General features: G+C 37.8%; 1 protein-coding gene across 14 annotated transcripts in view; it reads right to left on the bottom strand.

Moving 5' to 3' along the window:
* CNTN4 (contactin 4) overlaps nt 1-13,938 on the bottom strand; it is a 936,745-nt gene that overhangs the window by 596,870 nt on the left and 325,937 nt on the right. For 7 of the 14 annotated variants that reach the window (XM_058288371.2, XM_058288384.2, XM_058288372.2 and 4 more), the window contains one exon: nt 1,547-1,618. The exons of the other annotated variants lie outside the window; for them this stretch is intronic. The gene's annotated coding sequence lies outside the window, so the exon portion shown is untranslated. The remainder of the gene's footprint in view (nt 1-1,546; nt 1,619-13,938) is intronic. 14 annotated transcript variants of the gene reach the window in all.

Here is a 13,938-nt window from a genome sequence, read left to right as displayed (position 1 = left end):
TCAAAATAAAGTCTCAGCTTAATGCCATCTCCTCATTGACATCTTCACTGAATATACCATCTTAAGTAGGTGCTCTCTTTATTTGCTATCTCAGCACCCCCATCATTTCATTCATAACATTAATCACTACTTATGACTATTAATTTTCTATATATTTCTTCAAAGAGAATAAAAACTTATAGGGTAAAGTTCATGTTTGCTTTCCAGAACATCTGGCATATACAAGGTGCTTGATTAATTTCTGTTGGATGAACTAATGGATGAACACATGGACAGAAGGAGGTGAGGAAAGAGAAAGAGAGAGTATGGCATGGGCAATGACAGATGTTCAGTAACCTAAATAATGCAAATAGCAGTGAACTGAAGCTCAACTGGGCTAGTTTTGCATGAAATGCATCAGAAATGAACAAATGACAATATCCTGGCTTCAATATTATTTGTCTCACTGCTTGTGCAGTGAAAGTTATAATGACCAATCTTTCTGGATCATTTGCCATTTGCAAAGCATTGTAGATTAGCTGTAAATTGATCAAATATACTGAAAAATCTAGCCTATTTCTGAAGATTTAAAGTTGACTCAGGTACACGCTATATTTCCATTCACATTTCTTTAGAGTTTCCATTGTTTTGACTCCTGAAATAGCTTCATTACTTGGTTAACTCTAATTCAAGCTTCAGATGTTGGCACAGACACTGTGACCAAGTCAATATAACCTCTTTTTTTCTCTTTGTACTTTTCCCACCTAATAATGAAGTTGCATGATTTCAAAACTTACAATTTTTATATCTGTGAACTTAGGACCTGTCTATGTCTTTGTTTTCCATTTTATCTCGTGTCAAGGGTAGTAGCTAACGTATAGTATGTCCAATTAATATCTGTCAATGGGATTAATTGTGCTTCCACTTACCTGTTTCATGGACATTCTCCTTTTTTTTCTTTAATTATTAGTTAGATTCAATTACACAAAATTCTGTTTAATACATTCAGTTTGTAGAATAATGAAAGTATGTATCAAAATTCCCCTTTCAATGTTCCTTACAGAGAAGAATAATTCTCAATGAGAACATATTTGTTGCATCTATAATACATACATACAAATACTTACATATAAAGATGTTTACGTTTTCATTCTATTAAGTAAAGTGCACCATAACATGCATATTGTTCTAAATGTTGCTTTTCTCATGGACCTGCACATTTCATATCAGAAGACATTCTGTTTTCATATAATTTTAATGGGTTTATAATATTCCACTGTGAACATTCAATTAATAGAGATTATTTACACTTTTCTTCCACAACAAACAAAATTTCAATGAACACCCTTGAATATACTTCTTTATACACATTTAACGTTTTTGAAAGATAGAGACCTGGACAAAATAATGCTAGTTCAAGTAATTTTTTCCTAAAGATGACCATATTCTGGATGAAATACTCAACTGATTCCACAAATTTATCAGTCTAAAGGCTGGATATGTGAGACACATAGTATTATGATCCAACTCTAATTTTCATCAGCAACTTGAAAACCCCTGAGTTTACCTGAGCCTGAAATATAATTTGAGCACATCTGTCTTCTTCAGCTATGTTGTACCCCAGAGTGATGGAAAACAACTACAATCAAAAGAAATATAAATGTTAAAATAACAACACAAGTGGAATAATTTAAATGTACTTAGCCCTTTCCAAAACTTGATTAGGATATTCTCTGAGCACAACAGTTATGAGTAAATCGTTGCTAAACATAATACAATTCTAACTGGGACAAACTCACTGAACATTTTTTGTTTTATTTTGTTTTGTTTTTTAAATTTGCTTCTGATAACTGAGAGAGCAAACAAACAAAAATATCATTCATAAAAAATGACATCTTACAATATTCTAAGAAACCAAAGTATTTCTGTTATGAGATTTTTATAGGAAACAAAAATCAAATAAGAAAATAATAAAAATATTACTCACACTATAATATAGGTCAATAAATCCAGCACCCATTGATCAGTGCAATCAATGCAATTTATGAATGGTGAAACTACCCAGTGGGAGATTTTGTAATTGAAAGAATATTAAAAAAGACCAAAAATGATTTTTTGAATAGAACTTAAAACATACTTATAGCAATCTAGCAACTATCTAAGTTATTAAGCCTCCTATTTTAAGCATTCAAATACGGGTTTTATTTTAGCAAAACCAGAATATAATGTGCATTAATATGTTTTCTCCTTTGTCATAAACTTTATGGTACATTTTAGTCATATTAATTAATTAATTAAATTCATTCATTCATTTATGGCAGAATTGATTCCACTGAGGCAGTCTGCACAAAAGGAAAATTTTTATCATGTCTTTCAGAAACCACTGACTTCTTGGTATCGAGGAATGTGTCTGAATGAGCATGATCAATGTTCATTAAAAGCACTAAACTGACAGGTACACAAAATGGTACCACATATTTGTGCATCTGAGCTTCCTATAATGAATAAATGGAGCGTGTGATCCTAAAAGCAGCTGTACCAGCCATAACTTTGTATTTGACACTTGACTGCCCTTAGGAGTCTTTTTGTGAAAAAGAGTCCATTTGGAAAAAAATAAAAGGACAAAAAAAAGAAGTGTGAAACTTTCAAAAGGGCAGTTACAAATAACCTTCTCAGGATTATCACATCAAGGAGTCAGATTTTTTTGAGATGAATCAATTATTTATTTTATTAGTTATCAGTTCATTACTGTTGAAGTTCATTCAAAGTTCATTTCTCTACAAACAGTGGAATCACCTTATATGCTAAAATGCAAAGTTGATGTGAAAATGAGGGCAACCAATGCTGCTATTTCAATTTGGCATGGAAATTCACATTCCACACTAGAAACCCAGGACAGGTGGCAAACAGGCACAAAAGGAATTTACTTCCAGGACAACACAGTGCTAATTAACTTTCAGAAAATGTCTATCTCATTACCTGTGGGTCACTCCATCCCTCCCTATAATGACGAATCCCTTAACCATGTCTCTTTCAGAGATGAGGAAAAACAGGATCTTAGCAGCTCTCCGTTTATGACAAATGATCTCCCCACTCTGTGTCAATGAGCTAAATCTACTCCTATAAAATTCAGAATTAAGTAAAGAAGGTATGGAAGTTCAGGAAACTGGTGAAACATATAAAATCCTGCCTTCTATTCCAGATCAGAAACACCTATGGGGGAGAAGGGGCTGGCAATGGAAACTAGCTTATAGAACAATGGTGCTAGATGCAATTTTTCCAAATCTTTGCTTATTTTCCTAATACAGGTGAGGCAGGCAAGTAAATTAGGAAATCAAGAGATGGATCTGGAATCTGGCAGGAAACCCACATGGCCAAGGACACCCCATAAGATGGCTGCTGGAAGACTCTGGTGAGAACCCCCCTTCAGACAAGATTTCCTCCAGAATAATGAAGAAGCCCCAGATATTCTCCAGGAGCCTTATCCTTGGACCCTCTCAGGGGATTGAGGGGTTGGGTAATCAGTCAAAACAGCAAACAACTGGGGTTCCTCCTGCTACATAAGCAAAGGGGTAGAATAATTAATGGTTTAAAAAGTGGAAAAGCCAAACCCACTATAAGAAAAAGGGTTAAGTTTAGCTTTCACGTGAAGGTGACATGGAATCAGGGAAAGAGAAACTAAAGACAGCCTAGTGGTTTCCATCCACATCCTAAAAGGCAAACTAGCTAAAACTGTCTCTGCAGTTAAGGGAAGGAGGAGAAAAGGCTCTAAGGGCTTTTGAAAGCAGCGCCAAGTTTGAAAGGTGGCGCCAAGTTTGAAAGTGGCACCAATTCCTTACATGGATAAAAATAAGTAGAAGCCAGGGTTGCCGAAATGAATGGAATGGGAGTTGTAAGCAGTGGGGGAGACTCACATGGGTTAGTTAGATCTCTCAGATAGGCTGTAACCTCTAAAATACCCAGTCAGTGGAGAAATAGGAGAGGGATCTTCATACCAGGCTTAGGAAATAAATTCTGCCATGTCCTGCCACTCAGCATGCCAACCTCCATATTCTGGTTGTGTGCTCGTTCCTGCAAAATCGTTAATAAAATTCTTTTCTCCTCCATAAATGGGTGAACATTAATTCTCTTACAAGTACAGCTTTCTTTCTAACACCTACCCTGTTCTTGCCTTTTTCTCCCCCTGCATGGATCAGCACACAAGTAAACCTGGGGATCTGTAATCTGTAATGAGGAACCGTAGTCTGTAAATCTGCCCTGTTTATCTCTTTTCAGCCCCTTCATCTCTACCTGGGACCCATAATCTATTATTTTCTCCCATTTCTCTTCTCTCAGTTCCTTAATAAATTACTGGCCTAACTAAACTAGCTTGCTCTTAAAATTCTTTTTTTGTAGCTTAGCCAAAAACCTAGAGAAAATCCAGCAACACAGGTAGACAGGAGTCCAAATAGAATTCACTGTTACAATGCATTAGAATTTATAATTGAAAAGATACTTTTGTTTTTCAGGAGCAATGAAAAGGGCATCTCATCTCTTTTGTGGCTTGAATGAATACTGGGCACTATCAAATTCAGACCTTCCATTTTCTAAAAAGTCAGAATTAGCAGAACTGACATTAAAACTCAGGTCTCCTGAACCCGAGACTAGCATTGTTTCTATACTGGCAAGGTTTAAAAGGGGAGGGTATGGCTCAGATAGAATCAGAGTTGGTGCCCAGATTAAGGGGCAAAGGAATACAGTGGATAAGACATGTTGACCTCAAACTTTTGGTCTGCATTCCTCTCCCTTTTTGTTTCCCTGGACAGTGCTCTTGATGTGATTAAACCCCTCTCTAACCCTCTAACTTTATCTCAGGAGAGTACCACCCAGTGACATCTTACTGGCTTTTTTAAATTTTAATTTTTAAAAATTCAGGGTACAGAACAATAATTCTGTCCATAAAAGCTGGACTGTCCATGTGCAAGCTGGGCCCTGAGCCTCAGCAGAGTTGCAACTCCTATCCTCTCGTTCGCTGGACTTACCCAGGTCATCTAAGAGGGATGTGAAGATGGTCAATCACCACACCAGGGAACCTAGAGTGCCTACAACTGCAAGCAGGAGAATTGCACCCATCATCCATGTGGAATCTAAGCTCCCTCTTGATATAGAGGTGGAGTGGACATCACCATCCCAGGTCACAGGATGGAGAAATAAATATGGATTAGAGTGGACTTACTGATATTCTACTATGGAACTATTGTGACTAGTAATGGAATAAATTGTTGCATTGATGTGGAGAAAGTGGCCATGGTAGTTGCTGATGGCAGGGAGAGGTAAGAAAAGATGTGATGTGGGGGCACTTGGGACTTGGAGTTGTCCCAAATGATATTGCAGGGACAGATGCTGGATATTATATATCCTGCCATAACCCACTGAATGGACTGGGGGAGAGTGTAAATTACAATGTAAACTATTATCCATGTGGTGCAGCAGTGCTCCAAAATGTATTCACCAAATGCAGTGAATGTGTCACAATGATGAAAGAGGCTGCTGATGTGGGAGGAGTGGGGTGAGGAGGGATGTGGGGTATATGGGAACCTCTAATATTTTTTGAATGTAACATTATTTGTGATCTATGTATTTTCAAAAAAATACAATTAAAAATATTGTTGGGGGTGGAGGGTGGGGAGTGGGGTATATGGGAACCTCTTATGTTTTTTAATATAATATTTTGTGAGATCTATTAACTTTAAAAAAAGATAATTAAAACATAAAAAAGAATGAAAAAAAGCTGGTTAAAGAGTGGGAGTAGATAGTGGTTAGAAGCATAAAATCAAATATGCCAGTGTTCAAATTCCAAGTTTCATAGACTAGATCTAGAAGGAACGTGAAAGTACAGATCCCCTCAGCCATTTACTTGCCAGTGTGTTGTTGAGGGAGCTAATCTCTCAGGAACTAAGGGTTCTCATGAGTAAAAAGGGAATAATAGTACTACTTCAAAGGATTGCTATGAATATTAAGTCAGTTAATGTTTATAAAGCACTTAGCATTCTGCCTAACAAACCAAATGCTCAATACTCAGCAGTCATATTATAAATATTCTTGGGGTTGGCCTTTTTTTTTTTGGTGTTCAGATGTTAGACTTTGGGGAAGACACATGTATAATTCAACAGAATGTCCAGTGGAGATACAGGGTGGGGCTTCAAGTACTGAGTGTTTGGTGCTGCCCATTGTACAACAGAAAAAGAAATTAAGATCAATTTATGAAATTTGGAGGGATACCCTGAATTCACTCCTTGCCACCTCCTGAAAACAAAGACATTGCATATTTTGGGGTAATGGTTATCTGGGTGATACAGAATGCTGAACTGGGACTGGAATGTGAAAAATGTACCCCGGAGCAAGGATTGGGTTTACAATTACTTACTAGGAGGGGATACTCTTGACTGCTGGACCTGAGGTGTATCTTAGTTTGGGTTCTACCAGAACCAGGCTTTGAGACAAGTAAAATAGTTCGTTTAGGAAGTACAGTCAAAGCCAGAAAGGAAGTGAGGAAATTATATAGAGAAGTAAAGAGAGGGGGAGAGGGTGGGGAATATGGGAATCCCCTATATTTTTTATGTAACATCTATATAATCTAAAGCTTCTTTAAAAAATAAAAATAAATAGAAGTCATTGCTTGAGGGCTGTTCCCAGGGGCTGTTACTGTTCTCCAATTAAAGCTCAATTATGCACAGAAGCAAGGCAATTTTCCATAGTCCTGGTGGGGGCAGAGGGGTCGTCTAGAGGAAGAGAAATGCAGATCCTAGGAGGTCTAGAATTCCTCAGGAACAGAATTAAAGATCTAAGGCATATGGGCAGGGGACTGACAGCATCAGCTACAGATATCAAAAGACCTAACTTGCACAAAGGCTGTGCACGAGGAACAAATCCCAACGAATTCCCTACGACATGCCAGACTGTCTCCCAGTTATTATGCTGATGAGTGACCAGGGCTTTTGGCAAAATCAACAACTTGGGAATATTCAAACCTGTAACTAAAATTATCATCATCAAGTGCAGTGATTACAAACAGTTGATTGTCTGAAACATGCATGGAAAGATTTGAGTTGATAAGTGTATTTAGGTTTGTGTATATGGCGGAGCGAGAAACAGATCCTGTGAATTACATGCACATTTGGATACACACGGTTACTCCTTTAAATAGTGAACTAATTTAATACATGAAGGCATTTGCTTAGCTGCAGCTTTCCTTATATATCTTTTGCTTCTTCCTCATCTTCTGCAAGACATATTATGTTTTTAGTGAAAGTTTTAAAAATTGGTTCAAAATTACTTTTCAGATTTATTCACACAATACTATTTGACATAAGTGTGTTATCTTCCAGTAACAGACTCCCCTATTTGCTACATTATGTCATCCATATTATGTTTCACTAAAATGCCAACATTTTTTGAATCATTAAGGTGGAAAGGACTTAAGTTGATCAGTTTATTCAGTCTCCTGCCTAGCGACAAATAAATGCTAAACATATCTTTTTTTTTTTTAAAGATTTATTTTTAGTTATTTAATTCCCCCCCTTCCCCAGTTGTCTGTTCTCTGTGTCTCCTTGCTGGGTCTTGTTTCTTTGTCCGCTTCTGTTGTCGTCAGCAGCACGGGAAGTGTGGGCCGCGCCATTCCTCGGCAGGCTGCTCCCTCCTTCGCGCTGGGCGGCTCTCCTTACGGGTGCACTCCTTGCGCGTGGGGCTCCCCTACGCGGGGGACACCCCTGTGTAGCACGGCACTCCTTGCGCGCATCAGCACTGCGCATGGGCCAGCTCCACACGGGTCAAGGGGGCCCGGGGCTTGAATCACGGACCTCCCATGTGGTAGACGGACGCCCTAACCACTGGGCCAAAGTCTGTTTCCCCATATCTTTAACCAATGAGGATCTCAGGAGGTAGGATGCCTGTACTTATTTCTTTTCAGGAAATTCCAAGTACTTTATCTCCATTAAATCTAATTTTTCCTAAAAAATTATAAAATCTTAGCAAAGTTGATATTTTAAGGTACCAAAAGGTATATTAGGAGTTAGAATAGAATTTAGAAGATATCTATTCCAGCTTTTCACCCACTGCAACATAATTCATGCCAGGATATTATCTGTCATATTATGGAATACTTGTAATAATGAAACATTCACTATTATCCACAGCAGTTTATGTTTTCCATTGTTGGGAATAACTAATTCCTAGAAATCCTCGTTAAAAATTGAACAATATGCCCATTTAACTTTTACCTATTAATCCTATGGAACTCTGGAGAAATCCTGAACTAAACTTCTTTTACCACAAGACCTTGAGGAAGTCCTTTATCCTTTTTGGGGGTTAGTGTCCTTGTCCAGCAATAAGACCCAAGAAGCATTCGTTCTATGGATCAAAGGTCTCTTTCATCTCCTGGGATTCTGTCAACACTGGGAGAGAAATAATGTGTACTTTATTTTTTTCCTTTCATTCGCAATGCAAGCCAACACTGGTTAAAAATAATATTGATTACTTTCATCAGTTCAATGTATAGGCAACATTTTATGTATTATTTCATCTTAATATAGTATCTCCAAACTTCTACATGTAAGAAACATTGAATGATTTCCTTGTTTATATCCTGGCCTGAATGTGCTTTAGAAAATTGTAATCACTTTCACTGATTTTTAAATTTCAGCTTCATCAACAGTTTTTGAAGATGCAAATGCATTGCCAAATTATAGCATTTTGCTGATATTGGGCCATGTTAAATAGTATACAATGGGAAAAGGAAGTAATTATTTGATACTGGGGGAAATCCTATTGTAGCTAATGATTTACTGATAATTTTAGTACCTCAGCTGTAAGCAGTTTTGTGTTGTGAACCATGTGCCTTAGTTAATATCTGTAAATCCTCTCTATATATTATTTATAGGGTTTGCTCTAGTGTTGCTTTATTAGTATTTTTCCCCTTAAGGACCTCTTGAAAAAAAACAGCCCATGGGCCTCTTGGCAGGTTATTAATATGAGGAAAGAGAAAGAGAAAAGACATTTAGTGAGTTGCTCAAGACCCCAGATTGAAGCACAGAAAAGTTCAGGGCAGACTCAGTATCTCTGAATTTAAAGTCACTTTGACACTGTGGGATTGAGTTTATTTCTTTCTAAAGTAGCTCAAAACACAGTTATTAATATTCTTGGTTGGTTTGTGAAAAGGAGAAAGTGTGTAAGATTGAAGCAACGGGATTCTAGCCTGAATTTGCCACCAACTGTCTACATGACTGTCAACAAACTGAACTTCAACAGCTCTGAAAGGACAGCCTATATGTTCCGTTCTAATGTGCTTATTCTTATCCACCCCAACTTGCAAGTCTCATCATTTTAAGCTCTAATATTAATAAGAGGGAGGAAAATAAATGGAAAGAATAGTTTATGAAAACCAAATGTTTCCCTGTCTGGCCCAGGATGGATCAAATACCTGAAAAGAACGGTCAGCATGTAACCGTCTAAGGTGACCTGAAGTCGTTCACTTCTTGTAAAAGAAGTCAAACAATGCAATAAGATGTCAGACCACTGAAAAGCCACTTGATTTTTTTTTTAATACCTATTTACATATGCTTTTTAGAAACAAAAGCGGTAAGGGGCAAGCAGGAAAAGAGTCAAACAAACATAAGATCCACTAAGGGAACACAGCAGCCCAGTTTGGTATGACAATTTTCACAGCTGAACACAAAACTATTGGATTACCTACCAACCATCCCTATGAATGCTTACTTTTTAAAAAAGAACATCTTATGCATGTCATATAAGATAGATAGCCCTATAATCTCCATTTCACAGATGAAAACCAGAAGGTGAAGATAAAGTAAATTTCCCAAGGCCACAAAGTATAAGGTAGAGCAAGAATATAAAGTGATGTGATCTATAAATCCTCAAATTTAATGATAAATTAGAAGATCCAGTTGGTCTATGAAATGACCTTATGAGCGAATTAATTCCCAAATTACTAAAAAGTTCTATTATATCATTCTCTGCTTAATATATGTTTTTATTTCTCACCTCACTAGATTGTTCACTTTGTAAGGAGAGGACACACTGATATTTTATATGTCTCTTAAAACCCCCAAAGCATGTAACCCAATGCTTATTAAATGGTAATTGATAGACTAAATAAATCTCACCACACTCAATTCACCTTATATTAAAATCTACCCAGTACTTAAGACCATTAGAATTTAGTAATGAAAGTGTAGGTTATAACTTTGGTGATTAAGCATCCAGAGTTGGTGCTGAAGGAAGTGAATACGGTGAAATCTAGAACTCTAATTAAGAGTGTCAATGTAAATTAAAAACCAATTTCAAAAGGGAAGTGGATTTGGCTCAATGGATAGAGCATCTGCCTACCACATGGGAGGTCCAGGGTTCAAACTCAGGGCCTCCTGACCCATGTGGTGAGCTGGCCCACACACAGTGCTGATACACGCAAGGAGTGCTGTGCCACACAGCAGTGTCCCCCATGTAGGGGAGCCCCATGTGCAAGGAGTGTGCCCCATAAAGAAAGCCACCCTGCATGAAAAAGTATAGCCTACCTAGGAGTGGCGCTGCACACACGGTGAGCTGACGCAGCAAGATGATGCAACAAAAAGAGACACAGATTCCCAGTGCTGCTGGCAGGATTGCAAGCAGACACAGAGGAACACACAGTGAATGGACAGAGAAAGCAGACAACTGAGGGGAGGGCAGGAAGGGGAGAGAGAAAAAAAAAAATTCAAGAAGTAAGACAATGAAGGATAAATGGAAGAAAATGTCACTCTACATACAGGACAATAGATATTACAGTGATGAAAGGCAAAATGTCAAAATTTTGAAAAAAATATTTTTCATTACTTTTTAATATCCCAATCTTTTTATTTTTAGTTCTTTTTTAAAAAATTCTATGTATTTTATTTCTTACATTTAAACCTATCATTATTATTTCATTTTCTTATTAATTACATTTGACTATTTTATTGGCTTCATTTTTTAAGAAGCTTTGGGTCACAGAATTATTACAACTGGGGCAGGGGAGGTATGGGGTGTCAGTGATGGGAGGAAGTTCACCTGGGCATACATATAAGATATATAAATGTGTTCAAATTCATGGGGCATTGTCACAGTAGGTGGAGACTCACACAATAACCAAGAGACTATTGAATTCCTATCCTGGAGAGCTCTGCCACATTCTCTAATGGAGAAGCAACAGTCCCCCAAGTGCATGGTCAATGACTGGTGAAGGAGGATTGTCCACTGATTGATGCTTGATATTGGCAACTATCTTTTTTGCTCTTGAAATTGAAACTTAGCCTAGGGTTGTGGGGTGCCTCCTTGTTACTCAAATGTGGCCTCTTTCTAAGCCAAACTCAGCAAGTAAATGCATTACCTTCCCCCCAGTATGGGACATGACTCCCAGGGATGAGCCTCCCTGGCACTGAGGGATTACTACCAAGCACCAATAGCATTGCAACTGGAAAAAGACCTCAACTAAAAGGGGAGAAAGGTAAAGAAAAATGAGTTTATATAGCTAAGAGACTTCAAAGTGAGTTGGGAGGTCATCCCAGAGGTAATGCTTATGCAAATCTCAGAGGATCTCATTGACTGCCAAAGTGGGTACAGCCCAAATATTGGGCTCCTGAGAGCTCTGAAAACACCGGTTCTTGGTCAGGGCAGATAGCTCTGGAGTTTGGTATATTGCCAGTGGGTGCTGCTTTGGGGTTTGTGCTCCTGAGAGTGATGGAATTGGACTGAAATACGGCTTCCCTACACATGGCTCATATGTCCCTTCTATTTGAATCTATAGTTGGTGCTGGAGTCTGTAGGTGTACATCCAAGAGACTGGAATCTTTGGGCTATTCCTGTGCTAGCTGGGCCTGGAGCCTCAGCAGAGTTACAACACCTACTCTCCAGTTCATTGGACTCACCCAGGGCAACAAGAAGGTGTGGATTGACAACCACTATACCAAGGAAATGAAGAGCCTACAACTGCAAGAAGGAGAGTTCCATCCATTGGCTGTATGGGATTGACCCCCCTCTCAATTAGAGGTGGAGTGGACATCACCATCCCTAGAATCCTCAGGACTGGGGAAGGAACTCTGGACTAGAGTGGACTTACTAGCATTCTAGTGTAGACCTTACTGTGATTCTAGCAATGGAAGAAATTATAACATTGATATGGAGGCAGCGGCCACTGGAGACTCTGGGGGAAGGGAGAGGGAAAAAAATGTGTAATATATGGGCTTTTTTGGAACTTGGTAATCAAATGACATTGCAATGACAGATATAGGCCATTTTATATCTTCCCATAACATGCAGAATTGAGTGGGAAAGAGTGTAAACTACAATGTGAACTATGGTCCATGCTTAGTAGTAATGCCCCAGGATGCATTTAGCAATTGCAATGAAGGTGTCACACTAATGAAGGATGTTGTTTATGTAGGAGGGTGTGGGAGGTGTGGTGAGTAGAGCATATGGGAATCCCTATATTTTTGGTGTAACATTTATGTAATCTAAGTATCTTTTAACAAATAAAAAAATATTATGATAAAAAAATGTCAAAAAAATGTGAGGGAAGCAGCTGTAGCTCAAGCGGTTGAGTGCCTGCTTCCCATGGATGAGGTCTTGGATTCAATCTCGGGCACCTCATAAAAAAATTTTTTTTTAAAGGGTTGAGAATAAATAAAGCCAAAAGCAACAGCATCAACAGCATCTTAGTGCTTAGGAAATTAAATTCATAGAAATTATGCTAGGAATAGAATGACAAATGGAAAAAAAGATAGAAAAAGGAGAAGGTAAAGGAAATAATTCTAGCAGATGATCAAACAAATGCTGGGTTGCGTGGAAATATACCCCAAGAAAAACTCCCTTTCTCTGAAGCAACTTTAGGACTAAAAATAATGTGATACGTTTTAATCCAGTAAAATGACCTATCATATTCCATGTCCTTGAAAATGTTATGACTTTTTATAAAGTCATCCGACAATTTCGCACACCTGGTTAAGCCCAATGAAACTCTGCACTATTACAAAGCTAATCCATAAACTGCAATTCTATAAAATTCATATAGATGACCAGGAAGCTCCAGCTATTATGGCTCCCTCATTCAGAGAGCTCCAGTGTGATGTGAGTGAAACATTATGGGGCCTTTACAAACCACCACAATCAATGCATTTACAAAGTATGGTTGCTCCTGGAATGGTCGTTCATGCTGAGAAGACAAAGGATGGAGGCCACACAACAGAAAGCAAGCTCTAACATTTTGAAAGGAAGTCAGAATAGTGCATTTAACACCATGATGTTTGACTAGGGGACACTCCGTTAAATTGCCTGAGATGTCAGAATACCTATCCACAGGATAAAAATAGTGATAATCTAAAGTAAATTCCCAGAATAGAAAGTGATTAAACTTACACTTGCCTTATACTTAACATATGGGAAATAATTTATATGACAGGGAAGTTGGCTCCCAATTTAAAAATGCTGGACGGGTTTTCCAACAAATTTCAATCAATGTTTACATTTTTCCCTTCCTCATCTGTTTTTCATCTCTTCGCATATGAATATATTATTTTCTGGTTTTAATTGTGCAATTGTTCAGAAGTATTGTTTTTTGGGCAATTTTGCCAGATCTTTATATAATGTAATTATGGATTTGTAAAAATAAATTTGAAGATTTCAAAACCCTCTCTATGCTCTGGAAAATTTTAAATACCAAAAATATCTGTTTTTTTGAAGAGCTAGGTGTGAGGATATGGGGAAAAGAGGCCTTTGGAAACACTGTTGATTTATTCTACAGGTAAAGGTTTGTTTAGCTGTTCTTTTTAATCTACTATGAGCATTTGCTTTTATTTCAGATTATATAAACAATATAGGATCATAGTAAAACTAATACAGTTACAAAGAACAAAAGTTTCAGTCACTTGAATTCCCAGCCAAACCAAACCATTG

The sequence above is a fragment of the Dasypus novemcinctus genome, chromosome 26, assembly GCF_030445035.2.
Source record: "Dasypus novemcinctus isolate mDasNov1 chromosome 26, mDasNov1.1.hap2, whole genome shotgun sequence".
NCBI lineage: Eukaryota > Metazoa > Chordata > Mammalia > Cingulata > Dasypodidae > Dasypus > Dasypus novemcinctus.
The sequence above is the reverse complement of the archived record's forward strand: the minus strand, read 5'-3'. Positions and strand labels throughout refer to the sequence as shown.